We start from the raw sequence: 21,574 nt of genomic DNA, 5'->3' as shown, positions 1-21,574 counted from the left end.
TGTAGTTCGTGTATAATTCGCCAATAAAAAGTAAAACGTTTTATGTTCTATTATTTAATCTGTTTTTTTTTTTACAAAGTTATTATCTATTAAGTTACACATTACATTCAGTTCGGATTGTTGATCTCGTTGTTGTATTGTGGACTCGAATGACCTTCTAATTGTTTTCCTCTAAAGCCGGGATTCCTCTCCTACCTACCGGTACCGAGACGGCGGGCACTCATGCTCGTCAGCCGATGAGATTTCTCTCTCGGAAAGCGCACCAAAGCGGAACAGCGGAATAACGCATCCAACACAACTGTAGCAGGTGGAAATCTTAAGGACGAATTTCGGATTAAAAAAAAAAAAAATTACCACGCAGTGTCTGCAGACATTTTTTTCAAATCACGTCACGTTCGAACCATCGATCGCACTTTTATTATCTAATAGTAATGTCACGGTCGTGGGGTTGAGGCAGATTCTGTTTCCGAGTTGCGCGATTGGGCGCCCATCGGCGTCAGCAGATTGGTCGGTGGAGGGCGGATCATTCGACGGGCATGGCGTTGGGTGACCGATCGTGTCGTTGACGGTGCCGTGCTGTTAGCTCAACGTGAGCCCCAGATGTTGAACCTTACGCTGTGCTGTAACTGTGCTGATCGTGCAATCGGGCTGTGGGTTCACAGCTTTGTTCTTCGGGCAGCATACCACCGATGATTCGTACGACGCGTGCTGACATTTGTCGCAACAATAGAAATAGGTCGCTGGGGCCTGGTAGAAGAAATAATATGGCACGTTAATGGTTAGAATTACTAATCATGTGCTATGAAGGACTCACCATATTTACGATGTTACGATTCCGATACCGCAGTAGAGGAAGAAAACGATGAGCAGCTTAGATGAAGTATCTGTAAGCAATATAAAAGAAAATGTGTCATATATTGTGACTACAAGAGCAATTGTTTTTCTTATTTTTAGTATTAACCACGTACCGTTTGCCACTCACTCCGCACGCCGCATACATCATATAAAACCGTCCTTGGTGAGAGTGTCGACAGGACATGGTTCTGAGGTGGATTGGTGGTTCGATGTCGCACATAAAAGTTACTGAAAAAAATAGTTACAATAATTAGTTTGTTACAAAATGGAACGTAAGTATTATTGTAACCTACCTTTGTTTTGCTGCAAGCAAAACTATAAATGTATCCGTTGATCGACAGCAAAACGGTGATCTGAAACGACAAACAAAAACACAACACCCCGCCCCAGTTGGTATACAATTGTTGCACATTTTGTGCAACAGTTGTAATCCAACCAACACCACGTGGAGGTTGGGGTCGGAGTTCTGAAAATGTGTGAGCATGATTATTTTAATCGTGCTTAAAACACTTTTCAGCATTTGCTAACCACCTTGAATGATAAAATGTGATTAAAATAGTCGTAAAAAATAAATGGATCTTGGTCCTATGCTGGTCCTAAGCTGGGCCTACTCAGCTTTAAGGCGAGCAGAATGCTTTCAAAAACATTCGTACTACACCGTTTGAACTCGTACTCTCTGATGTACGAGATCAACGTCTTCTTATTTGTTCCCTTGCTCCTCAAAAATGGCTTAATTTTACCCCATAAATTTTCTATAGTCTGTGTATGAATTTCCTATCTTCTGGATTTAAAAGCTAACTGAATGATTTACCTTTTTATGCACGTATCCATAATCCTCGAGAGTGTCGTATGCTCTCCAACAATCGGTCATGATTGTGGTGCCCCAATCAACACTCTCGAGGATTAGGTCGTAAATTTTCCTAGTTCTCCTACCGACTATCTCTAAGAAAATTTCCTTATTTTCCTACAAATACCCCTACCAACCATAGCTCCCCAGTCCTTGGCAATCGGCCTCGGTTGTACTTACGTTTTACGATGAGGGACTCGTCGATCTCCACCGTTAGTCCTGGGCCTCCTATCAGCCGCCTATTCTCCTCAACATACGCACTACATTTTTCCTAAGCAGCTTAAACCATTCGTTAACCGTTTTGCGGCTAACACCTGACTCGGCCTAGTACGCTTCACGTGCGAGTTTGCGACCACTCGAAGGTAATGCGGAGAAGTTGTGCAAGCGACAATCTCGAGTTTTGGAACACACTACCCTTTCGGATAGAGCATTCCGAACCTTCACAATTGTCGTTTGCACAAATCCATTTGTACGCATTTCTTCTTTGCGTACCTCGCAAAACCATCGAGTGGTGGCACTTCTCACATTCCTGTTCTGTCCTTAACAATCCTGCATCCTGCATCAGTCGCACTACCTGTTGCCTATCCTGCGTTAAAACCGCTAACTGCCCTATCGACTTAACCTGGCTAAGCTCGCTCATTTCTTTGTCTAAATTTCTTTGCTCTTCACTTTTATAAAATCAAATTTTTGATAACTGCTGAATAAATCACCGCTATGATTTTCAAATTTCCTAAACAATAAAAAATCGCACAAAACACCAAAAACACAGTTTAACACCAATCCAAAAACCACCTTTGCTCGCGATGCTTTGGCTGTGATTTATTGGTGAAGCACAACCGATTGTTTACATTGTGGTTTAACGGTTTAGCTGTCAAAACATGCAAATGACCCTATTGCCCCAACTTTAACCCCCGGGTAATTAACTGATAAAGCACATACCACCCACACGAACAAATAATTTATTATTTGCGTTAAAGTTAAAGTTCCACGTTTAAAATTTAAATGCATTGGAAAAAATATGTTCTATTCAAATTACCGTATAAAATAAAATTACGATCGTAATTTTATCAGTTTATCAGTTAATTTATCAGTTAATTACCCGGGGGTTAAAGTTGGGGCAATAGGGTCATTTGCATGTTTTGACAGCTAAACCGTTAAACCACAATGTAAACAATCGGTTGTGCTTCACCAATAAATCACAGCCAAAGCATCGCGAGCAAAGGTGGTTTTTGGATTGGTGTTAAACTGTGTTTTTGGTGTTTTGTGCGATTTTTTTTATTGTTTAGGAAATTTGAAAATCATAGCGGTGATTTATTCAGCAGTTATCAAAAATTTGATTTTATAAAAGTGAAGAGCAAAGAAATTTAGACAAAGAAATGAGCGAGCTTAGCCAGGTTAAGTCGATAGGGCAGTTAGCGGTTTTAACGCAGGATAGGCAACAGGTAGTGCGACTGATGCAGGATGCAGGATTGTTAAGGACAGAACAGGAATGTGAGAAGTGCCACCACTCGATGGTTTTGCGAGGTACGCAAAGAAGAAATGCGTACAAATGGATTTGTGCAAACGACAATTGTGAAGGTTCGGAATGCTCTATCCGAAAGGGTAGTGTGTTCCAAAACTCGAGATTGTCGCTTGCACAACTTCTCCGCATTACCTTCGAGTGGTCGCAAAACTCGCACGTGAAGCGTACTAGGGCCGAGTCAGGTGTTAGCCGCAAAACGGTTAACGAATGGTTTAAGCTGCTTAGGGAAAAATGTAGTGCGTATGTTGAGGAGAATAGGCGGCTGATAGGAGGCCCAGGACTAACGGTGGAGATCGACGAGTCCCTCATCGTAAAACGTAAGTACAACCGAGGCCGATTGCCAAGGACTGGGGAGCTATGGTTGGTAGGGGGTATTTGTAGGGAAAATAAGGAAATTTTCTTAGAGATAGTCGGTAGGAGAACTAGGGAAAATTTGCACGACCTAATCCTCGAGAGTGTTGATTGGGGCACCACAATCATGACCGATTGTTGGAGAGCATACGACACTCTCGAGGATTATGGATACGTGCATAAAAAGGTAAATCATTCAGTTAGCTTTTTAAATCCAGAAGATAGGAAATTCATACACAGACTATAGAAAATTTATGGGGTAAAATTAAGCCATTTTTGAGGAGGAGCAAGGGAACAAACAAGAAGACGTTGATCTCGTACATCAGAGAGTACGAGTTCAAACGGTGTAGTACGAATGTTTTTGAAAGCATTCTGCTCGCCTTAAAAGCTGAGTAGGCCCAGCTTAGGACCAGCATAGGGACCAAGATCCATTTATTTTTTTACGACTATTTTAATCACATTTTATCATTCAAGGTGGCTAGCAAATGCTGAAAAGTGTTTTAAGCACGATTAAAATAATCATGCTCACACATTTTCAGAACTCCGACCCCAACCTCCACGTGGTGCTGGCTGGATTACAACTGTTGCACAAAATGTGCAACAATTGTATACCAACTGGGGCGGGGGTGTTGTGTTTTTTGTTTGTCGTTTCAGATCACCGTTTTGCTGTCGATCAACGGATACATTTATAGTTTTGCTTGCAGCAAAACAAAGGTAGGTTACAATAATACTTACGTTCCATTTTGTAACAAACTAATTATTGTAACTATTTTTTTCAGTAACTTTTATGTGCGACATCGAACCACCAATCCACCTCAGAACCATGTCCTGTCGACACTCTCACCAAGGACGGTTTTATATGATGTATGCGGCGTGCGGAGTGAGTGGCAAACGGTACGTGGTTAATACTAAAAATAAGAAAAACAATTGCTCTTGTAGTCACAATATATGACACATTTTCTTTTATATTGCTTACAGATACTTCATCTAAGCTGCTCATCGTTTTCTTCCTCTACTGCGGTATCGGAATCGTAACATCGTAAATATGGTGAGTCCTTCATAGCACATGATTAGTAATTCTAACCATTAACGTGCCATATTATTTCTTCTACCAGGCCCCAGCGACCTATTTCTATTGTTGCGACAAATGTCAGCACGCGTCGTACGAATCATCGGTGGTATGCTGCCCGAAGAACAAAGCTGTGAACCCACAGCCCGATTGCACGATCAGCACAGTTACAGCACAGCGTAAGGTTCAACATCTGGGGCTCACGTTGAGCTAACAGCACGGCACCGTCAACGACACGATCGGTCACCCAACGCCATGCCCGTCGAATGATCCGCCCTCCACCGACCAATCTGCTGACGCCGATGGGCGCCCAATCGCGCAACTCGGAAACAGAATCTGCCTCAACCCCACGACCGTGACATTACTATTAGATAATAAAAGTGCGATCGATGGTTCGAACGTGACGTGATTTGAAAAAAATGTCTGCAGACACTGCGTGGTAATTTTTATTTTTTTTTTAATCCGAAATTCGTCCTTAAGATTTCCACCTGCTACAGTTGTGTTGGATGCGTTATTCCGCTGTTCCGCTTTGGTGCGCTTTCCGAGAGAAATCTCTCATCGGCTGACGAGCATGAGTGCCCGCCGTCTCGGTACCGGTAGGTAGGAGAGGAATCCCGGCTTTAGAGGAAAACAATTAGAAGGTCATTCGAGTCCACAATACAACAACGAGATCAACAATCCGAACTGAATGTAATGTGTAACTTAATAGATAATAACTTTGTAAAAAAAAAAACAGATTAAATAATAGAACATAAAACGTTTTACTTTTTATTGGCGAATTATACACGAACTACACATCGTACTGTTCTCTCGCTCTCAGGCAGTTCGAGTTTTGGATTGAGTGATGGATTTATATATGTATTTATTCATTAATTGACGTATTTTATTTTAATAATAACGTTGTAATTTTCAACGTACTTTGCACATTTTGTAAATAACAAAAGAAAAATTAAATATAAAACATAACATTTCCAAGATCACATAAATGCATTTATTCGTACCGTGATTATGGCTTCATTCCCAAATATAATTTTAGTAGCTGGATCCTCCTGCTGATTGATGCACATTTTCTTTCTGTGCAAGTAATACGGCACAGGCTAGTATTGCGTCAAGCGCGCTCATCGTTTTTATATATATTTTTTTATTTTGTTACATCGATCCTTTTCCATCGTTCATCGTTTCTTCGTATATATGACCATCGCGCTGCTGCACAAGCGTTAGTGGTTTTAAAGTTTAAAAAAACTATATTTTATAAAGCTCATCACAAGATAGAGGGGGTCCAGTGTAGCCAATCACAGAGAAGCAATTTTGTGATCTGCTTCTCCTTTATCCTTCTTACTTCATTTGTTTCTATTTTTTATGTTTCTATTTAATTGAACGGGATACAAGTGAAATGGTTTCCAGGCTAAAGCAATGTCGTCGTTTTTATAAATTTACTTAAAAATTAAAAATGATTTCCACTACAGTTTTTATACACTGTAAGTAAAAAAAGAACAAAATGGTTTTTGTTGTCGAACTGTACATAAAAAATCTTATTTATTGACTCTTCTTCGTTACGAGATTAGCATAACCAACTAACAACGGACTTTTGTTTTTTTAAACAACCATCGTCGTTTTTATAAATATATTTGTTTGTTTGTTTATTTATTAAAATGATCGACGGACCTCATAAGCCCACTCGATATAGATAAGAGTACAATAAAACATATATAGTCACACACTTTACACAACAATAACAAGGGCGCTAAAGATTCTGGCGAGATGCGCGAAGCAAATTAATGCGACTCAACACATTTGCTATCGTCATGCTGGGCTCATACGCATCAGATGCCGCATTCAGAGCAAGACATATACGCAAAAACGGGTCTCGAGAGGCGAAGGCGGTCCTTGTCTCTGGGATGGCCAGCATCGCCCGAGGGCGGAGGGTTCTTGCAGGCACGTATAGCTGTATCGACGAAAGCAAAGCCGGACAATCAATGCTACCGTTGAGAAGCCCAACGATAAAAGCCAGCCTAGCATTTCGTATTCGGTTCTCGAGTTGGGGTAACCCGAGCAACAAACACCTTGTTGTGTAGTCGTTGTTGCTGCCCCTCGAACGTAGCGCGAAATATTAAAAGAGTGTTAGAAATTACTACGTTTAACCAATCGTAGATAAATGGGGAAAAAATATCGGGCTAGGATTACATTCCTTAAATATGTATGTGACAAAGGGAAATTATTAGATTCTGCCAAAAAATCGCTGTTGAGGTTTTTGTTTTGCTTTTGTTTGATCGAATCAGTTTAGAACCGTTATTCACTAATTTGATTGAACGCTAAATACTTCACTAATTGATTGATGGTTCTCATGGCCATTTAAAAAATATTAAAAAAAAATGTTTACATATTTTGATTGTTTCAGTACAATACACGTAAAGAATTTTTTTTTATTTGTTCGAAAAATAATTTTGATAATTATTCTTATAAAACTCGTAAAACCTACGATAAAAATTATAATAAAAACTTCTTAAAATCGTTAAAATATATTTTTCTGTTAAACCTGTCGAGAGTATAGGGCTTATATATTATTAATTATGTGACTCAAAAGTATCAAAAATGCTCATTTTCTATTATGATCCATGTTAGAGAACTCGATTTGTCTTTGGTTTGATATATCTAAGTGAACGAAGGTCATTTGCATTACCTGACTCAAACGGAGACCGTTTTTGTCCAACAGCTTTCCGTCAGGTTAATGCTACGGAAATCGTTCAGTTTTATGGTTTAACTATTAAATACATATTCTTAAATCAAACGTATTGCATGTAATTACATTCAGAAGGGATTTTTTGGAATAACAAAACACACAGAGATTGGAGAATCATACCACAAGCGCTACTTTTCATGACATTGCCAAACACATTTAAACAATATGCCACACGTAGAAATAATTTTAAATTGGTACGATACTTCCTGCGTTACGCGTTGCAATTTGTTTTGGCAAACAAATCCATTTCAGATCTATTTGGTAGCAATGTTTCGAGTCAACGAAAGAAGTCTCTAACAAGCTTGTGCAATACCAATTTTGTTTCAGTTCGTGTAGCGCGGTTTTGTTTGATACTTTTCCGTTTGAATCAGATAATCGACACTTATGTTATTTATATTTTTGAACGATTTTTAAATGCGTTAGTTAGCACAAAAAACACGTTTTTTGAAGTATCTTTATAGTTATGGTACGACCATACATTTGTTTTTTTCGTAATAAGTCGTGTAAAAATGTTTTAAAAATAAAAAAATCTACAAATATGTGAAATAGTATTCAGCAAATCTCATACATTAATTGTTTTTATTTATCTCTTACGGATTTTCCGCAAATCGCGCAATACGACTGTTCATATAGTTGTGGTAGGCGCTCTATTAAGGACAAAGTATCCGGCTGCGTAATACTTAACATATCTCCAAAGCTCTTTTAAGCAAGTATTACCTTTTAGGTCAATACACCAAACAGAAGAAGATAAAGAATGATATGTTTAATCCTTTGACAGTCTCAAAAATTTTAAAAATTGCGCAAACCCATAATGAAGTGATGGCAAAAAGTTTACAAAAGAAAATAATTTTGGACCATTATGCAAACCGTTGCTTTAAACAAAAGATGATGAGAGATATGTGTCAAAATCATTGTATTATTTCCATCCCCCTCTCCCTACGCGATAAATAATCGAAACGGGGAACAAAAGCACAGCCCGAAGCGACCATGATTCTCCAGGATCAACAATTCTCCAGGATGCTCGGTCCCTGGCTGCAGCCTCCCATCCATGCAGACACCCGATCTCCGTCAGATCTCGCTTCACCTGGTCCAGCCATCGAGTTCGCTGTGCTCCCCTGCGCCTTATGCCGAACTAGGGATCGCTGTCGAACACCTTCTTGATGGGGCATGAGTAGGGCATCCTCATGACATGCCCCAGCCATCGTATCCTGCCAGCTTTCGCCACCGTCAGGATGCTCGGTTCGCCGTACAGCTCAGCAAGCTCGTGGTTCATCCTTCTCCTCTACACTCCATGCTCGAACACACCGCCAAAGACGGTCCGGAGGATGTGTCGCTCAAACACGCCCAGAGCGTTTGCACCCTTTGCATGGTTCAATTGTATTGATGTCTAATCGGACATAGGCCGTATCGGCCGGGCCGTAACAATTAAACAAATAATTTAAAAAATAAATCGGACGATACCAACAAATTGTGGGAACAAACCAAACATATAAAAGATATGACGAATAAATCGTGAGACGAGCCCAAAAAATTATGGGAACCAACAAATAAACCGGGGCCGGTCGGGTGATACAGTCGTCAACTCGTACGACTTAACAACATGTCCGTCATTGGTTCAAGCCCTGAATGTACCGTGTCCCCAAACATAAGACTGAGTAACCTGTGATGGTAATCAATGTGTCACAGAAAGCCAAATCTATGAGTGGTACAGGCAAGCCTTCGCCGACAACGGTTGTTGTTCCAAAGAAGAAGAGGAAGATTCGATAAACCGTAGGAAATACTGTAATAGTGTAAATAAATGACTACAAAAAAAAAATAACATGACTGCTTAAAAAAACAAACTCACATTCGTTTGTCTCACTTTAGAGCATTGATTTTTCATTCGAAAGTGAGATGTTGTTTTCAAATCTAAATCAAATATCTAGCACTACACAAACTAAGCGCTAGGCATCGATCTTTCGTCGGTTAAGAATTGCTCAATTTACCGGGTCACTCGATGCTTTATTCAATTTAAATCATGCTCCAGTTAGCAATGGAGCTCAAAAATGATTTTTATGTTTTTATTGAAAAACTAGGAATGAATTAATATTTTAAACAATGTGGCAGCTGTGCTAAAACGAATGGCGAGTCTTTTGATCCGTTTTTGTCTATCTTCGACGTTTCAATAAGCTCTTCCATCTTTTTGACTTCCATGCCTCCTTGAACTCACATACTTCACATCGAATCACCTTTTGTTTCTATTTCTTAAGACCAGTCTGTTTTTTATGTTAGTCTTAATTTTTGTTTAACTAACCATGGCTGACACATACATTCCATAAACAAACAAAATTTACTGAAACATTGACAGTCATTTTCATTAACAGAAAATTCAAATCAAAACTGGTAACAAAGGGAATGAGATACAGAATTTAACACTATTCAAAACAGATCACAATAAGAAATATCAACATGACTGTATGTAGAAGAATAAACCTTTGTGTTAAACATTTTCGTTTTGTTATATCATTTAAATTATAACAGCGATTTATTGACTATTTCATAAGGATACCATAAATTAGTTTTTTATTCATTTTCTTTTTTCAACTGCACTAGTCACTGAGCTACGTAATATAATTAATAGAGTAATTATAAAAGGTATTAGGGTGTGCACATTTTAAACAACGCATTTCCCATGTGCCTCTAAAATACAAAATACTCATGAGGCCCACTTACTGATGCTGATTATGACGCTAAAACAGTTTTTTTAATTTTATCAGATCCGACACCTGTCCCGGTACAGATTTTGGTCTCATACCGGTCCTAGAAATGCTACCAAACCTGTACCGGTTTTGGAACTAACCCCATACCGATCGTACTACCAAAGTCGATTAGTTGATCCCGAACTCATTCCATAAACTTACACTGAATACATATCGGTCCTGGAAATGATCCTGGCCCAATATTTATCCTGGAAGCTTTTTCTATCGTTTCTAGAACTGACTAACCCATAGTGGCCCTGGAACTGATTCCAATTATATATCAGAACTGAAACTGATCCTGACACCATAATGGGTTGTGACCAGACATGGAGCTAACAAGTGCAGTGGTTTTCCTTTTGTTTATCTGTTGATGCAACATCGGTGGATCTTGCGATACTTACTGACCATCATGCTATGTCAGGGGTCTCCAAACTACGGCTCGCGGGACGCATGCGGCCCTCGAGAGCCTATAATGCGGCCCGCGGTGATGTTGCAAAGGATAATGTAAATATCTGATTAATTTCACAATTTTCATCAAATTTTTAATTTTTGCTAAACCATGCCAAAAATCAAGGTACTATAAAAGAAAATGCAGTTTTTTTTAAATATTCATTAAGTATATTCACATGAAAACGAGATTTAAACGTTCTCATTATTATTATTATTATTATTATTTATTTATTTAATCTTCAAAGGGCCATATGGCCTAATTAAGATGTAACAGTTCAATAAAAAAAAATACATAGCAAAAACAAGATTTGCATCACAATTCACTGCGGCCACGGCAAAAGCCGGAGACGTTCCTTGAAGCACTGAGTCGAGATGTCGAAGTCGAAGCAATCCGAGACAGTATTGAAGACATCCGACATGCGGAACATAGGGTCAGACCGACCAGCGCTGGAACGGGGTTGAGCGAGCCGCAGAGTTTCTCTAGACCTAAGTGTTCGGGATGGTGCATAGATGCAACAAAGGCGATGAGTCGATAGAGCCATTTAGCAATCCAGCGATGAAAGAGCACTGTGCATTGCGTCTTCTGACCGAAAGAAGTTCAAGGCCTAGAAGACGGCACCGCGCAGCATACGGAGAAAGATTATTGCGATCCTGCCAGGGAAGTAGGCGTAGGGCATATCTCGTGAGCTTACGTTGAATCGCCTCAAGTCGAGCAATTGAAGAAGCGGTAGTTGGGCTCCAGACTACGCACGAATATTCCAGAATCGAACGAACGATACAGTTGTACACAGCTTTGATGCACATGGGGTTGCGGAATTCATTAGTTATCCGGATAACCACGCCAAGTAATTGATTTCCTCTAGCTACAACGTCATCAATATGCTGTTTAAAGTTCAAACTAGAGTCAAGCAGAACGCCCAGGTCTTTGGCATGATTTTGTCGATTAATTGCAGTGCCGTCTATGAAGTAGGTACCAGTAACTGGGCTCCTGCATCGACTAAAAGACACACAGTAGCATTTCTCGATGCAGATAGTCAGTCCATTACGCTTGCACCACGAACAGAAAATTTCGATGCAGTCTTGCAGGAATGTACAATCACCTGTGTTGTTAATAGGCGCAAACATTTTTGCGTCGTCGGCAAACAGACTGATACTGTCGGGAGATAAAGCGAGGGTAACATCGTTGATAAACATTCTCATTACCAAAAGTAACGTCAAAATGGCCCTCAACAACGTTATTTGCGAAGCAATGCGGCCAGCGAATTGAAAAGTTAGGAGACTCCTGGGCTATGTGATACTAAGACTGCGTGATGTGTGAGTCTGTTTAGTCCTATAAGTCTTTATTTCAAAAATAACTTATTTGATACACGAATATTAACGGAACGCTTTTAAAAAGAATTAATCTTATAGCCAAAAACCAAATTAAATTTTTATTTTTATTTAAGCTGAACAATTCTGAGCGAGAAAATGTTGCCGTGACATTGTTATAGCGGTATATATTGAAATTTTCCCAGAAGCATCGGAAAGTAACGAAATAAAAATTAATCTTTCCTTTCTGCTCAAAGAACTTAAAACTTAGTCATCTTACTGCATACATCCTACGCAAAAAGCAATCTTACAGCCACAGGAAAGTAACTCAGCGTCAAACTTCACTAGAGTTTAAGTAAAGAGATTATGAAAAAATAATAGGTACTGGAGCAAAATGGCTTTGCTGTTCTCTTTTTTTTATTATAATCCTAATCACTAGAAATGGTAGTCAAAGTATAAATTTCAATTAAAATCGAAACATTTCAAGCAAATAACCGCCAACGAAAATTTAAATTTACATTTCAATCGTTATACGCCAAATCTTATGCAATCCGCATACACGATATCGGGGTTTGCGTATGTGCTACGCAATGCCCTCACCTGGCTATCGTACAACATTCCCGGGGCCTTCTCTACTCTTTAGCCCAATGTTGAATCAATAAAACTTAAAACCATTTTAATTCATTGCGCTTTATTTCCTAATCTGGGCAAGATTTTCAGTGCTTTTGCATGTAATTTTAAGACATGCGTCCAATCTGGGTTATAAGTTCTGTTGCCGATTTTTCAACAAGAAATATCAAATTTCAGGTATTTAGCAAGCTTCAATATTCGGTGTTCATGGGGTACTATGCTTGTCCACACAATCTGTTTAATACGAGGGCGCTGGGGCTATGACGTGGTATGGAGTGCAAGGTGAGCTAGCAGACTACACGAATTTGTTTTGCGCGAGTACTTTTTAAAATCAGTTTTTAACATTGCTTTACAAAAAATTGCATACGATGAAAGCATACAAAACATTACAATGTAGGGGAAGGTAGGTAAAGACGGACACGTTAAGGGAAATGGTAAAAATCTAGGGATATATAAGTGCAACGATCTTGAAAATGTGCATATATTATCTTACACTCATGTTTTATTAGAAAATGTGTTGAAACTTTTAAGTTTCCATCGATTTTGCGTATTTTTCATGAATGAAAAACATGGTATTTTTCGTGCGGTTTTGAAATGTTCGGGTAAGACGGACACCTGATACGGGAAAGATGGACACAATGAAGGGTAAGATGGACACCTGTAGAAAACGTTGGAAAGTGAAGAGTTTTACAGTATTTTAACAAATTCTATCGCTTTCCATGTCCTGGTACGTTTATAAACCAATTCTTGGCCTATTGCAACAACGATTCATTCAGCCGTGGTTTTAGGAATTGTAAGCTTCGCTTCTGATCTATCGTAGAATGCAGCATCTAAAGCATTATTGAAATATCGCACACTTTTAGCTGACGTTGCACCAACCTACAGAACAACTGTCTAACTTCCTTTAAGGAAATTACTCCGTGAAAAGACCACGACCTCAGTATTTTTTGAGGGACTTGTTAATAGTTTAATCCATTTTCCACTATGTCAAAATTCAACATTTGATGTTTGTAATCCCATAGAATTTCTCATCTATTCCTGAACAATGTCGTATAAATGCCTCATCTTTTTATTGCTTAAAGTTGTCCAAGTCGTGACAAGATATTGGATTTCGTGAAGCGCCTCATCAGCGTCGAGCGAGTAATAGCATAACGCATGACTGCTATTTTGACTGGTGTTTCATTTCTCGCTTATTTATTACTTTTTCTAGTTACTGATTGATTTATAGCACCGGAATAGCCTCATTTAAGGTATTTGAAGAAAACTATTTATCACCAATTGATATAAGAAGTAAAAAAATCAATAAATTTGGTGTCCATCTTTCCCTACAACAAGGTGTCCGTCTTTCCCGCTTTGGTGTCAGAATGTTTAAACCACCAGAAAACAATATTTTGTATTGCTTTTACCCTCGTTCTTTCGCCAGTTTTTTCATTAATGATTACGATAACCCATTCATGAAATAAAACTTCCGGAAATATTAACAATACAAGTTGTAGAGCTTAAGATCCGTAGTAGTCAAATTAGATCCACAAGGGTGCATACGATTGAAAGTTTATTTTGTTCGCTGATTTAACCAATTTTGCATATATATTGCCAAAAATGTTCTCAAATGTGTTGTTTAACTTTAAGTTAGGATGCTGTATTGTTGATTTTTTCGAAAATTACCATTTTGATGCATTTATGAGAAGTGTCCATCTTACCCGCAGTGTCCGTCTTTACCTACCTTCCCCTAATAATAACGACAACAGATGACGCAACTGCTGAATATCTTTATTGATGTTTGACATAGATGGTGCTTTCCGTAGTCAAAATATGGCTATATTCCAGCAGTTTTCTGTACAGGAAATGGTGCAAAATCTATACTGGTTTTGATCAGTTTCCTGTGCTGGACTTCAGTAAAATCTGCGGAGGGGTGAGCAGTTTTGGCACCCTCTACTGGGGGAATAGGCAAACTATTTTAGGCGGCGGAGCAAAAAAAGGCCTAAAATTCAAAAATAAAGCTTTCCTTTCTTTTTTCTCTTCCTGTTCCTCCTGCATCGCTGCCTTGCCTTACATGCGCTTCAGTCCGTGCCTTCCGTCATCAGCTGATTGTATGTTGTGTTTGCACAGAAAACTTTTTTTACTGAAGTTCAGTAAAATTGTACTGAAGTTTTTTGAACTGAAGGTTCAGTAATCCTTTCAGTAAAAAGAATGTTTACTGAATCATTCAGTAATGTTCAGTGCTCACCAAAATGACAGCTTATTTACTGAAATCACAGTAAAGCCATTTTTTTTTAATTCAGGAGTAACGGTCCAAAAAGGCCGTATTGCTTAAGAGTAGAAAATACAAATGTAATTCATGGCGCTACAATCCATATTGGCAGGGAGACATTTCCTTCTCTGAGCCATGGAAGGGCACCTTATCCCGGGTGTACTCGGACGGTCAGTAAAGCCATTTTAATATTACAGATTTTTCAGCAGTAAGGCTTCAGAGCTTGGCTTTCAGTGACTTATTGTTACCATAGCAGGATAGTCAGTCCTACGTATGGGGGCGCGGTCTATTCGGGACTTGAGCCTATGACGGGCATGTTGTTACGTCGTACGAGTTGACGACTGTACCACCAGACCGGCCCATTTTTTATTTAATATTGAGTTTTTTTTTATTGATGCACAGAGATTGCCAGTCCCTCAATTCATATTCATCCAGGTTATATGTTATTTGATACAGTTTTTGCACTATTTTTTTCAGCAACAAGTTTTGATGGTTCAATAAACGCTCACAGACACCACGAACTTTTAGCAAGCACAGTGAATTGAAGCAAAGATTTTGAACACCAACACGATCGCCACCGTTGCCGGTACCGATGCCTACCGATGTAAGCGCCTACCAAATCAACTTACAGGTTTTCCACGATTTATTGGTCGGTTCTCATAATTTTTTGGTTGCTTCCCATATTTTTTTAGTGTGTTCGCACGATTTATTGGTTGGTTCCCAGATTTTTTAAATTCAATTGTATTGATATCCAATCAGATGATACCAATAAAATATGGGAATGAACCAAAAATCTATGGGATACGACGAATAACTCGTGAGACGAGCCCAAAAAATTATGGGACCCGACCAATAAATCCTGGGAAACCCTGTATTGCTCATCATGAGCAAAAGGACACCGCATTGTTTTGTTTTGATGTTCTGACTGACAGGCAGGTTTGTTTTGATGCTGCATTTTCAGTAATTGTATTTTCGCTGATTTTCGGTAAAATGTGTATTAGTGAAATGCATTCAGTAAATTTTATCACTGAAAATCAGTAAAAATATGACATTTATGCTCAAAACCAGTAGCATATTCTATTACTGAACCGTTTTAGTAAAAAAAACTTTATTGAAGAAAAAAATAAGAAAATTTGCGGTATGCCTTGGTACATACCCAATCAGCCAAAATTGCTTAAGCAGCCAATTTTGGCATGCTAAAGATTGTTGCTTAAATTCGCCTTTTGCAGTAGATAAACAGCATCAAAGTTCCAGGTGGGTCTATCAAACAGCGCTTAAGCAGCTTCTTTATGCCAGGGTACCGGGGATTATTTTTCTTTGTGTTTATTTTCAAACAAGCGTCATCAATAAAATAAACAACAGGATTTGTTTTGTTTGTGTACATGTATATATTTTTAAATTTAAATTATATTCATGAATTATACAACATTTAACACAATTTACTGTACAATCACAATCACTTCCCTCAATATTCCTCCTTCAAATAACTTAACCAGCTTGGGCAGCAGCAACGAGTTGATTGACAGCACCAGTCTTTGACACTTTGACAAGGGCCACCTCGTACCGATGTCATGCATTAAAAAGCTATAAAGTTTCACCAAGTTCGGTACGCTTTATTAACAAGCCTTCAAGTTCCATCGTGAACCATACACATCAGACTAATCAGCTACAAGGTTCCTGAGAGTACCATGTGCCTGTTAAAAAGCTCCATAGTTCCGTAAAGTACCGTCTATCTCTTAATCAGCCACAAAGTACGACATCGAATCGAGTACGAGCTGGCTATTTGGCTATGTGTGAATTGAGGTTGTGTGTTTTGAATGGTAGATGTTTTTATTCTATTTGTGTGGGTGGACCTTGGGGATGCGAGAGAAACTGGTTTATTTCGGGGATTGAAGCAATATCGATGCGTTGATGGTTTATTTTATTTCAAGCCGCTGCTGATGAGGCCATCACTGCCCGTGCCAATCAACGGTAAAGAAGTTAATTTGAAACAAGCACAGGAGTCCGCCTAACTTCATTTCTAATATTTTTTTATTTTGATTAAATCTTCAATGAAATTCTAAGCATATTGTAAGATGCTTTATTATGACGATAAACGAAAATTAATTAATGTGTCGAAATGCATCTCGAATTTCATTACAATACAGGACACACACACACACAGCGCGGGGAAAGTGACCGTCCACTCTATCTCCCTCTCCCTGAGAGATGATAATGTGCACGAGAAAAGTGCACCGCAGTCTTGCGATACAAATTCACAGACCCTGGTATCGTCAACGTTTGCACGTATCGTTCCGAAGTCTTGCGATTGACTCCCGCCGATTCATCAAAGTGTCCCACGGTCTTGAGTTCAATCGGAAAACTCTGTACAGTATATCGAATGACGTTTTAACGTGTTTTCTCATTTTTGTCGCGGTTCATGAATTAATTGTTACATTGCATACATTTTCATGTTCTTCAACGAATGTTTGTAATTTAAAACATAGAAAGATATAGATATCTTTTTAATCATAGTTCACTACTTTTGACCGAACACTTTTCACCTCATGAACTTGATTGTCAAAACTGCGGATTATCGAGCGTGCGGATTAAAAAGGTGCGGATTACCGAGCATATACTGTATTGTGTCCTGCCCGATGCATACTCTGCACACCAAAGCTTCTATGCCAGATACATTGGATCATAATTTTGCTAAATGGATCATGGACTGCCAAGCTCTCTTCATTAAACCCCCCCACACACACACACACACACATCCCCCCTTTAATGAAATTGTGAGGGGGGAATTAAAATCTTACGTGCACCTTATATGGAGGAAAAGCTGCAAAAATATTTAAAATCACTGGTCTATAAAACTGTTCAGGGTGCCGCAAAGAGATAGGTGAAAAATTGGTGAAAATATGAGGTGTCCAACTTAAGTTGCCCGCCTCTGTATGATCCAGTATGCTATCCGGCTAAACATCCGAAAGCGGCAAAAAACAACCCAGAATGCGGTCCCTTGGTACAGTCGTCAACTCGAACGACTCAATAACATGCCCGTCATGGGTTCAAGCCTAGCATGGATACTTAGATAGCTGCTCGAAAACTGCTATACAATGCAAACAGCTGACAAGCTGAAATTTAGGCCTACCAACTTAAAACGGAAAGGCCCCCACCTTTAGATTTTGCAGTAGCTCGCGCAAATTTCGTTGCGGCGCATAGTTTTTTTGGTGACCGTTCGGCGTACCTCACGATTCTCCTCATAACAGACGATTTGAAAAGCAACAATTTCATATTGTTCTATGTTTGAACCCAATTGAGCTTGTGTTGAAAACCCATATTTAAGCAATGAATAACATTTGACAGATTTGTCCGCTTCTACGCATCAGAATAGATTCTCAACCAGACCGTCCCTCCACACCAAAGAAGGAATATTCGGGAAAAATTTCGAAAGCCTAAACAGGACTGGATGACGACTTAGGTCCTGACGTCAAAAAGAATAAAATTGTACAGGTTTATTTGGAAAACTTGGTCAAATAAAAAAAACGATTAGATTTTACAATTGAGAGCATTAATTATTTAATTCTTTCCTTGGGATGCAAATGTGTCCCGTGGGTACTGAATAAACGGTGCGCTGCAATGAAATTTGCGCGAGCTATCGCAAAATCCAAAGGTAGCTGAGAGCGATCCAAACGTAGCTGAAAACGATTCAGACGTAGTTGAAAACGATTCAGACGTAGTTGATTGCGATCCATTCTCATGGATTGCGATCTATAGCAATCGGATAAAGATTCAGAGGAAAGTTAGAACAGGTGTATTTTTTGGACCTGTCCCGTGGTACAGTGATCACTCGTATGACTTAACAACGTGCCCATCTTGGACTCAAGCCCGTGCGATGTTAATCGATAAGTCATTGATAGCCTAGCCCATTAGTGGTACTGGCAAGCCTTGTCAAGCGAATGTTAAGAAGAAAACGAAGAAGAAGAAGAAGAAGAAGAAGATTTAGTAGATTTATAAGATTTTCTTACTTACTTACTTACTTATCCGGCGCTACAACCGCTTTGCGGTCTTGGCCTGCCTCAGGAGTGTCCGAAACCGCTCACGGTCTCGCGCCTTCGTCTGCCAGTCCGTTATCCCGTCCTTAATGGCGGACGCCTCCAAGCCATCTTGCCACCTCAATTTGGGCCTACCACGCCTCCTCTGTCCTTGTGGACGGCCTAAAAAGACTTAATACGCTGTTGCCGTACATCTCGTATAGCTCGTCATTATAGCGGCTCCTCCATTGTCCTTCCACACATACGGGGCCAAGTATCCTTCTGAGCATCTTCTTCTCGAGTGCGGCTAAGAGGGTTTCGTCAGATTTGGACAGTGTCCATGTCTCAGAAGCGTATGTGAGTACCGGAACTATATAGGTACTATATAGTCCCAGCTTCGTCCGTCGCGACAGGTTCTTTGAGGTGAACTGATTTTTCAGGCTGTAGAATGACCGGTTGGCAGCCAGCATACTTGCGCGCAACTCTTCCATGCTGTTGTCGTGAAGATTAACAAGATAAGATTTACTACCATGTACTTTATACTCTCCTTCATACTTATAAATTCTTAAACATATCTCTTCCTTTATTCTGTTGGTTTTTGGTTAGTCACTACAGGTGACTGACTTGGTGACGGTCTTTCACCAACCCCCATAAAATCGAGCAGTTTTAGAGCTCGGTTTCTAGTTCGCTTTCCGCTGTAACCGATCGAGAAGTAATTTTTTTTATTCATCCAGCTATGGACAGCTTGGATTGCTTGAAAAAGATTCGCCACAGGCTGCTAGACTTCCCTACCCCAGTGAAAAAGTGTGTTTGATAGATATTTTCTAGCAGCATATGCCGTGTGAAAACGTGGCCAATAAAAAAAATGTTTCAGATTTGGTTAGGTTTACAATTTGAATTTGAAGTGACAATTTGATGTCATTTTGAGAACTTTTAGAGAATAGAACCAAGATTTTAAGAGTGTATGTATTCTGCAAGTCGCTTATAAGCTTGTTGGAATAAAAATGTTCACTCGTTCTGTCAAAAAATAACGTTAAAATTTGGATATAAAAACAGGATAAGACCACTTGGTTTACATACTAAGAACTACAACCGTTGTCGGCCAAGGTCTGCCTGTACCACTAAGTGGGCTTGGCTTTTGGTAACTTACTTGATTACACATAGCAGGATAGTCAGTCCTACGTATGGGGGTTCAGTCCATCCGGGGCTTGAACCAATAACGGGCATGTTATTAAGTTGTACGACCAGACCGGCAATATTTTTTAACTATTGTTTTATTACTCATTTTTTACTATTGTGATTTGAGTCTAGTCTAGCTAATCGCTGTTCTTGAGTAAAGCTTTTTGTTTTAAAATATTTTTTTAAGTTAACCTAGAAATTGAACGCTGAAAAGTATACTCGCTTTTGGCTCAACGTTGGAATTCTTTATGAAATTTTCTAATGACTATTCTGAAACCAGGGAATAACACAAATTGCAACTACTTCACACAGTGTGTCTAACAAGTATTCGTCTAGCAGAATATTGTACAGTGGCCGGCAAAATAAAGTGCGAACTACTTACAATTTTACATTTTTTACATTTTTTTCGTGAAAAAGTTTTTGTACTGCTTTATTTTTTGAAACATTGTTCGTGATATGCTTAAGAATGTGTAGTACCATAGCATGTCAAAAATAAGAAGTTTGCTTCAAGAAAAAATATTTTTTTCCAAAATTGATCAAAATCACTGTGCCAAAATAAAGTGCCCACTTTATTCATTCTACAGAAAATATTTTTCCGAACAAATATGACATCAAAATTATCATTTTTGTGCACTGGCATTCTTTACATGTTCGAGGATCTTTGGCGCGTTTTTTTTTTAATTTTTAAAGGTTTATCTACTTCTGCATCTAGTTTTTGCATCTGGTTCTTCTCAAGCGTTATCCAGAGAAGAACGTTCTTTGTTGCACCAGTTGTATCCACCTTTGCACCTACACACTTAAAAATATTTCACGACCTCGGTTAAAAATACTGCCGAAATTTGTCGGCTCTTTCGATTCTTGCTGATATGTCAGTTGAAAAATCCCAGTAGCCGAAAATCAGTACCATTTAAAACTGAAATATCAGTTAAATAAATATTTCAACCGAAACTCGGCAACCCAACTTGCCGAGAACATACGTTAACACTGCTGTCACCGAGCTCGTCCGTCAAAATAACCGAGATTTCAGCTTTACTGTTTGGATTAGCCGAGGCTCGGTATTTTATCTGTCATTCGCCATTCTGTTAATCTCGTGCTAATGAAACGAAAACTTTTCGGAGTGATGTTGTGATGTAAAAGTAAAAGTGTAAAAATATAAATGAAAATGAGTCTCTCAGCGTGATAAAAAACCGAGTATCAATAGCGTGCGATCGAGCACGGGTGCTCTTCAGAGCGTCACTCGGAGCAGTCCCTATTGAAGGATCATATGTGGAAGCTAATCCGATTGGTTCAACCTTAGCCAGGCCGTTCAGACTTCCAGGATTCATTTCCGGTATTCCGGTAAGTAAGTATCAACACTCGACCACGTAAAATCTAAACAGGGTTCACTCAGAGTTGTTTCACTCTGCCCGCTTTACAGAACCGTGCCTGTACCATTCCCTGCTCCTTGCCCGGCTCATTTTCCTGTAAATATACCACATCCAAACGCTGTGCTCCATCCGGCGGATGAACCAATGCCAGTCCCTACGCTTCACACCAGAAATCTCATAAGAATAGGGTGACTTTCTGCCGTCCTGCTACAGTAAGGGGCACGATAGTGACATCATGCTGCAGAAGGTGTACA

General features: G+C 39.3%; 2 long non-coding RNA genes across 2 annotated transcripts; one reads left to right on the top strand and one right to left on the bottom strand.

The window, feature by feature from the left end:
• Positions 1 to 407: 407 nt before the first annotated feature.
• Positions 408 to 1,202, bottom strand: LOC120903832. Its single transcript, XR_005739662.1, has 4 exons — positions 1,149 to 1,202; positions 969 to 1,083; positions 815 to 884; positions 408 to 747 (listed from the first exon to the last, which is right to left on the bottom strand). It is a non-coding gene; the product is annotated as an uncharacterized LOC120903832 (long non-coding RNA).
• Positions 1,203 to 4,076: 2,874 nt separating this feature from the next.
• Positions 4,077 to 5,030, top strand: LOC120903447. The gene is made up of 4 exons (XR_005739605.1): positions 4,077 to 4,289; positions 4,355 to 4,469; positions 4,554 to 4,623; positions 4,691 to 5,030. It is a non-coding gene; the product is annotated as an uncharacterized LOC120903447 (long non-coding RNA).
• The last annotated feature ends 16,544 nt before the right edge of the window (positions 5,031 to 21,574 follow it).

Source organism: Anopheles arabiensis, chromosome 3 (genome assembly GCF_016920715.1).
Source record: "Anopheles arabiensis isolate DONGOLA chromosome 3, AaraD3, whole genome shotgun sequence".
Classification (NCBI taxonomy): Eukaryota; Metazoa; Arthropoda; class Insecta; order Diptera; family Culicidae; genus Anopheles; species Anopheles arabiensis.
This window is presented reverse-complemented; position numbering and strand designations above follow the sequence as displayed.